Source organism: Temnothorax nylanderi, unplaced genomic scaffold (assembly GCF_030848795.1).
Source record: "Temnothorax nylanderi isolate EJ_2023f unplaced genomic scaffold, tnyl_v1.0 TNYL_tig0060_pilon, whole genome shotgun sequence".
In the NCBI taxonomy this organism is placed as follows: Eukaryota; Metazoa; Arthropoda; class Insecta; order Hymenoptera; family Formicidae; genus Temnothorax; species Temnothorax nylanderi.
The window spans coordinates 690,907-698,426 of record NW_027249122.1 but is presented as its reverse complement, the minus strand read 5'-3'; the positions used below and the strand labels follow the sequence as shown (position 1 = coordinate 698,426).

Genomic DNA, 7,520 nt, shown 5'->3' with positions numbered 1-7,520 from the left:
TAAAGGTCAGCTGTGGACCAATCTTAATTTGTAGCAACAATGATATATGAGGAGAGAAAGCGACGATCAAGAAAAACTTACGAATCTCATAATAGAATTTCGCGTATGACTAGTTCTTCGTTGCGACATGTTACATGTATGCGAGTACTTGGGAGACTGAGCGGACAAAGAAAGAAACAAGGTGTCCCGAGGTAGAAATATAAACAATCAAACTGACATGATGACACTGTCGTATATCGTATTTAAATTCTCCGTATCTTTTTTTAAATTGATCGTGTTCTTATTTTTCTTTATAAAGAACATTTCAGCGATCTCTCTCATTTTCAACCCACACGGAGCAAAACATCCATTAGATGTCCATTAGACATCCATCATGGAGATTCAAAACCTCTAATGGACGTCCATGTAACATCCACAGAACTTCCACTAATACTCGAAATGTCCGCTTGTAGTACCTCCATTAGATCTCCATTAGACGTATTGATAGATCTCTTTTAGACGTCATATAGATCAACCATAGATGTTTCATGGAGCTTCGATGGATAATTAAAATATGTTAACTAAACGTTTTATAAATTCTTTATGGATATACGCCTTGTTTATAAAGCTTACAACAAATTAGATAATTATTTATAAGTGTATCCAACAAATTATCAAAAATTGCTTTGAAGACCCCTGCTATGTGATACCAGAGGTATCACTTCAGATGATCTGCAGCAAAGAATTATCGCAGTCAGGCCTCTCACAGGCTCGCCTCTTAATATACTAGCGCGTGATGTTTTTTTATTACGAGAAAGTACTCGCGCATGGTAGCCGCGTCGCGGCAGTGCGGGTTACTAACGCTCGCGGTTATATGTTTATAAAAGACGTCTAATGGACGTCCATATTATATCCATCCATTAATAGAGGCAAATTAGACCAAAAAAGTGCGTTATCTCGGAACCGGTTAAAACTACTCGGATTTGAACGTTTTTTTTTTAAATGTAGGTAATTAAAAACACTACAATGTTTATCGGTTAAAAATTGACGCTTTTTTTTATAATTAAAATAAACCTGAAAATTTATTAAATAAACAATTAGCGTCAATTTTTAACCCATAAACATTGTAGTGTTTTTAATTACCTAACATTAAAAAAAAACGTTCAAATCCGAGTAGTTTTAACCGGTTCCGAGATAAAAACCTCGTCCACTGGACGTCCATGCTAAATGTTATATGGATGGATATAATATGGACGTCCATTAGACGTCCATTTGACATCCACCATAGAGGTAGATGTCTGGTGGAGCTATGGATGTTCTTTGGACGTCCATTGGAGGTTGTGTTCTGTGTGGGAAGTGAGGTTCTTTGTGTAATATTTTCGGATCTGACCACTTAAAATTGTGGTCATTCTGTATCCGGTGCTTGCTTACGACAGAGAAATTGCTGTCATGTTTTTTAATATCGCTGAAATGTTCTTTCACTCTTGTCTCGAGATGTCTCTTCGTCTGCCCAATGTAAGACGCGTCGCAATTCTCACAATCAATTTTGTAAACCACATTAGTTTCCTTGTTAGTCGCTAATCTGTCCTTGCCCCTCCTGATGACAGCACTGAGTTTTTTCGGTATCTTATATACCACGTCACAGCGGACTCTCTCAAGAGTACCCCGTATGCCCGCGCTTAAGCCCTTCACATAAGGGATCACCACACATCTGCGTACATCAAACGTGCTGTCGCGTTCGGAATTAGTACTCAAGTCCCTTCTATTTTCTAATTGTCGCAATCTATTGTTAATATGCTTATTAACCTAAAATAGTTCTAAAATAGACAGGGTTTTTTGTGGCAAATCCAATTATTAATAAAGTGAAACGTGATATAAAATAATGTAAAATCTCATAAAGTGAGAGAATGTAAATGTAATGTTTTATTATAAAATAACAATAAATATTTTAAAATTGAAAAATCTTCCTATACTTATCTTCCCTATAATCATGTAATGGTCATCACCTGCGATGACGTTTAAAATTTCCAAAGAACTTTGTTCCCAATTGCAAATAACACTTAATATAATACTAAAAAGCAACGTACATTAAAATATGTTTAACGCATTACATTTGTTTTGCTTTTTCACTTAACTTTTGCATATACCCTACAATAGATTAGGCAGTAAAAATAATCAATAACTCAATAACATAAATGTTTTGTCGTTTATAGATCTTCACAAGTTCGAATTCCATTTCAACAATGACAAAATCTTTTCCTGTTCATATTTTTTATTGTTTCTATCGTATATCGACTGATATCTTTCGGGAGGTCGTATCTTAAAAACTGTCACTTTACAGGATTCGTAAATTTTTGTTTTGTTGATAAGCGACAAACAAGATAGTTTGCTTTACTTTCAAAAGTATAGTGATTTGGAATTAAAATACAGCTTTATTGTTTAATTTGATATTATTCGTGGAAAACAAACGCAAAAACGCAATTTTTATAGATACGACGTACTTTAAAATTGTAATCAAATAAACAAGTTACGACATATTTAGTTTTAAATAACATTTATTATTGTTATTTAAAAATAAATATGTCGTATCTTGTTCATTATTTGATTATAATTTTGAAGTGCAAATTTGTCGTATCTACAAATACGAGAAAATACGAGAAAATTTTGACAACTAATTCATTTTTGGTAATCTATTTCAAGATAGGATGTAGACATTTAGCTTCGGGGTTGCCTGACTAAGCGTTTAAGCAGAAAAACCGGAAATTGTGTAAAATCGACCTCGAATTGTGTAAGATACGACCTCACAGCTTCGCAGGATTCCCTCGCTGCTCCGATGTCACCTTCTGCGTCGTTATTTTCTGAAACATTCAAATGAACGATTCGATTAAGTAAAGACAGAAGAAATAGAAAATTTGTGACATAAATGACATAGTACGTGAAAATCAATTACACTCACCACCTTCTTTTAGGCTGCTCGGGATGTCCCTCGTGTTCCCTCGATGCGAAGCAACGTTGCTCCTTCCCGCGTGGATATTTTCTGTAACATAAAAATAATCGAATCGATTAAATAATTGTCACACGCATCGAACATCTTATTCGTTATTCAGATTAATATTATATTTTAAATTACTTCTTCGAAAAAAATCTTTACGTTAGAATCAACTTGAATCAAATTTTTCAAAATATTTCTTTTTACTAATTTAAATTTCGAAACACGATTTAATGTAACAACTGAATAAGCACAAACGAAAAAAGAGATTCTATATCTTTAGAAAAAATAAAAAGTAACATTTACCAGAAGTGTTGGTACGCCGATGCCCGATGCCTATCCTAGGCCTCCTTCTCCTCTCAGGCTGCTCGGAATGTCAGCTACGCAGGATTCCCTCGCTGCTCCGATGTCACCTTCTGCGTCGTTATTTTCTGAAACATTCAAATGAACGATTCGATTAAGTAAAGACAGAAGAGATAGAAAATTTTTGGACATAAGTGACATAGTACGTAAAAATCAATTAAACTCACCACTTTCTTTCATGCTGTTCCGGCCGCAAAATCCACCTCCACCTCTGGGTCAGATAGGAGTCTCGAGCCACATTGAGACTCGTGGCAATGCAGTTTGACTTCATCCCTTAAGCAAGAAAAATCAAGAAGCATTTCAGCTATATTGCATTAATTTTACAACGTTTTTGCAATATAGTCGAAATGTTTCTTGACTTTTCTCGCTTAATGGAAATGTAATTGCTGAAAGAAATTAAAAATTATTCCCTACCTGCGTTTTAACTAGGTCCTTTTTTTTTTTTTTTTATTTTACGTGGTGGAAATCTTCCATCACTGGAATCCCCACGACGTCCTGGAGGCAACCCGTCAGCAGTGGCAACCAGTCACGGTGGCTGTGCCACCGATCGGGGAGCACCACTGGTCGGGGAGTGCCTCCATTCTTCCGGGGTTTGAGTGACCAGTGACCCCCCTTTCGGGAGGAAGACTCCCCCTTCCCCGGGGCGGGGCGGGGGGAGTGCCGGATTCTGCAGAGAGCAGAACATTAAAGTTCCGCCATTTCCCCGCAGCCTACCGGCTAAAACCACCACGAGTGACCCTAACGCCGCGTGATGTCGCCGAAGGCAGACAGGAGGAGGATTTACTTTTTACACGCTCACTACTGGAGAAAAGCGTGATGTCGCCGAAGGCAGACAGGAGGAGGATTTACTTTTTACACGCTCACTACTGGAGAAAAGCGTGATGTCGCCGAAGGCAGACAGGAGGAGGATTTACTTATTACACGCTCACTACTGGAGAAAAGCGTGATGTCGCCGAAGGCAGACAGGAGGAGGATTTACTTATTACACGCTCACTACTGGAGAAAAGCGTGATGTCGCCGAAGGCAGACAGGAGGAGGATTTACTTTTTACACGCTCACTACTGGAGAAAAGCGTGATGTCGCCGAAGGCAGACAGGAGGAGGATTTACTTATTACACGCTCACTACTGGAGAAAAGCGTGATGTCGCCGAAGGCAGACAGGAGGAGGATTTACTTATTACACGCTCACTACTGGAGAAAAGCGTGATGTCGCCGAAGGCAGACAGGAGGAGGATTTACTTTTTACACGCTCACTACTGGAGAAAAGCGTGATGTCGCCGAAGGCAGACAGGAGGAGGATTTACTTTTTACACGCTCACTACTGGAGAAAAGCGTGATGTCGCCGAAGGCAGACAGGAGGAGGATTTACTTTTTACACGCTCACTACTGGAGAAAAGCGTGATGTCGCCGAAGGCAGACAGGAGGAGGATTTACTTTTTACACGCTCACTACTGGAGAAAAGCGTGATGTCGCCGAAGGCAGACAGGAGGAGGATTTACTTTTTACACGCTCACTACTGGAGAAAAGCGTGATGTCGCCGAAGGCAGACAGGAGGAGGATTTACTTTTTACACGCTCACTACTGGAGAAAAGCGTGATGTCGCCGAAGGCAGACAGGAGGAGGATTTACTTTTTACACGCTCACTACTGGAGAAAAGCGTGATGTCGCCGAAGGCAGACAGGAGGAGGATTTACTTTTTACACGCTCACTACTGGAGAAAAGCGTGATGTCGCCGAAGGCAGACAGGAGGAGGATTTACTTTTTACACGCTCACTACTGGAGAAAAGCGTGATGTCGCCGAAGGCAGACAGGAGGAGGATTTACTTTTTACACGCTCACTACTGGAGAAAAGCGTGATGTCGCCGAAGGCAGACAGGAGGAGGATTTACTTTTTACACGCTCACTACTGGAGAAAAGCGTGATGTCGCCGAAGGCAGACAGGAGGAGGATTTACTTATTACACGCTCACTACTGGAGAAAAGCGTGATGTCGCCGAAGGCAGACAGGAGGAGGATTTACTTTTTACACGCTCACTACTGGAGAAAAGCGTGATGTCGCCGAAGGCAGACAGGAGGAGGATTTACTTTTTACACGCTCACTACTGGAGAAAAGCGTGATGTCGCCGAAGGCAGACAGGAGGAGGATTTACTTTTTACACGCTCACTACTGGAGAAAAGCGTGATGTCGCCGAAGGCAGACAGGAGGAGGATTTACTTTTTACACGCTCACTACTGGAGAAAAGCGTGATGTCGCCGAAGGCAGACAGGAGGAGGATTTACTTATTACACGCTCACTACTGGAGAAAAGCGTGATGTCGCCGAAGGCAGACAGGAGGAGGATTTACTTTTTACACGCTCACTACTGGAGAAAAGCGTGATGTCGCCGAAGGCAGACAGGAGGAGGATTTACTTTTTACACGCTCACTACTGGAGAAAAGCGTGATGTCGCCGAAGGCAGACAGGAGGAGGATTTACTTATTACACGCTCACTACTGGAGAAAAGCGTGATGTCGCCGAAGGCAGACAGGAGGAGGATTTACTTTTTACACGCTCACTACTGGAGAAAAGCGTGATGTCGCCGAAGGCAGACAGGAGGAGGATTTACTTATTACACGCTCACTACTGGAGAAAAGCGTGATGTCGCCGAAGGCAGACAGGAGGAGGATTTACTTATTACACGCTCACTACTGGAGAAAAGCGTGATGTCGCCGAAGGCAGACAGGAGGAGGATTTACTTTTTACACGCTCACTACTGGAGAAAAGCGTGATGTCGCCGAAGGCAGACAGGAGGAGGATTTACTTTTTACACGCTCACTACTGGAGAAAAGCGTGATGTCGCCGAAGGCAGACAGGAGGAGGATTTACTTTTTACACGCTCACTACTGGAGAAAAGCGTGATGTCGCCGAAGGCAGACAGGAGGAGGATTTACTTTTTACACGCTCACTACTGGAGAAAAGCGTGATGTCGCCGAAGGCAGACAGGAGGAGGATTTACTTATTACACGCTCACTACTGGAGAAAAGCGTGATGTCGCCGAAGGCAGACAGGAGGAGGATTTACTTTTTACACGCTCACTACTGGAGAAAAGCGTGATGTCGCCGAAGGCAGACAGGAGGAGGATTTACTTATTACACGCTCACTACTGGAGAAAAGCGTGATGTCGCCGAAGGCAGACAGGAGGAGGATTTACTTTTTACACGCTCACTACTGGAGAAAAGCGTGATGTCGCCGAAGGCAGACAGGAGGAGGATTTACTTTTTACACGCTCACTACTGGAGAAAAGCGTGATGTCGCCGAAGGCAGACAGGAGGAGGATTTACTTATTACACGCTCACTACTGGAGAAAAGCGTGATGTCGCCGAAGGCAGACAGGAGGAGGATTTACTTTTTACACGCTCACTACTGGAGAAAAGCGTGATGTCGCCGAAGGCAGACAGGAGGAGGATTTACTTTTTACACGCTCACTACTGGAGAAAAGCGTGATGTCGCCGAAGGCAGACAGGAGGAGGATTTACTTATTACACGCTCACTACTGGAGAAAAGCGTGATGTCGCCGAAGGCAGACCCTTAGGAGGATTTACTTATTACACGCTCACTACTGGAGAAAAGCGTGATGTCGCCGAAGGCAGACCCTTAGAAGGATTTACTTATTACACGCTCACTACTGGAGAAAAGCGTGATGTCGCCGAAGGCAGACCCTTAGGAGGATTTACTTATTACACGCTCACTACTGAGAAAAGCGTGGTGTCGTTCCGCAGACAACGCGACGCGATTTCTTACACGCTTAACGTTCTAAGCGTGGTGTCGTTCCGCAGACAACGCGACGCGGGAGTCTGGGTGGCCGAAGCCAACGACAGACTCCTAAGCAGGGCAGCCGGACCCCCGGTTTTCTGTCAGGGTTTTCCTTCCCTTAGGTCGGTTAGGAGAGCCTAAGCTCCTCCCTCACGGCTCCGACCAGCCGAGCGGACTTTTTATAGAGGCCGCTTACCTCGCGAGTCTTTAAAAGGACTCCCCGGTCCACGACAGACCCGTAGGGCTGCCGTAGATTGCGGTACTGGTGTGCTCGGGTACTCCGGGTGCGCAAAACCCGTAGTGGAGGGCTCCCCCGTGCCCCTAAAGGGTCCGGGAGGACTCCCCCCCACCCCCTGGAGGGAAGATTTATTACACGCTTAACTTTATCAGCGTGATGT

The 7,520-nt window shown here is 42.9% G+C and overlaps 1 long non-coding RNA gene across 2 annotated transcripts; it reads right to left on the bottom strand.

The window, feature by feature from the left end:
- Positions 1–561: 561 nt before the first annotated feature.
- On the bottom strand, positions 562–4,129 carry LOC139773339 (uncharacterized). 2 transcript variants are annotated; one of them, XR_011718328.1, is made up of 5 exons: positions 3,746–4,129; positions 3,499–3,604; positions 3,275–3,399; positions 2,936–3,016; positions 562–2,837 (listed from the first exon to the last, which is right to left on the bottom strand). It is a non-coding gene; the product is annotated as an uncharacterized lncRNA (long non-coding RNA). The 2 variants fall into 2 exon arrangements; XR_011718327.1 differs by lacking the exon at positions 3,746–4,129 and having other exon boundaries at positions 3,499–3,712.
- Between the last annotated feature and the right edge of the window lie 3,391 nt (positions 4,130–7,520).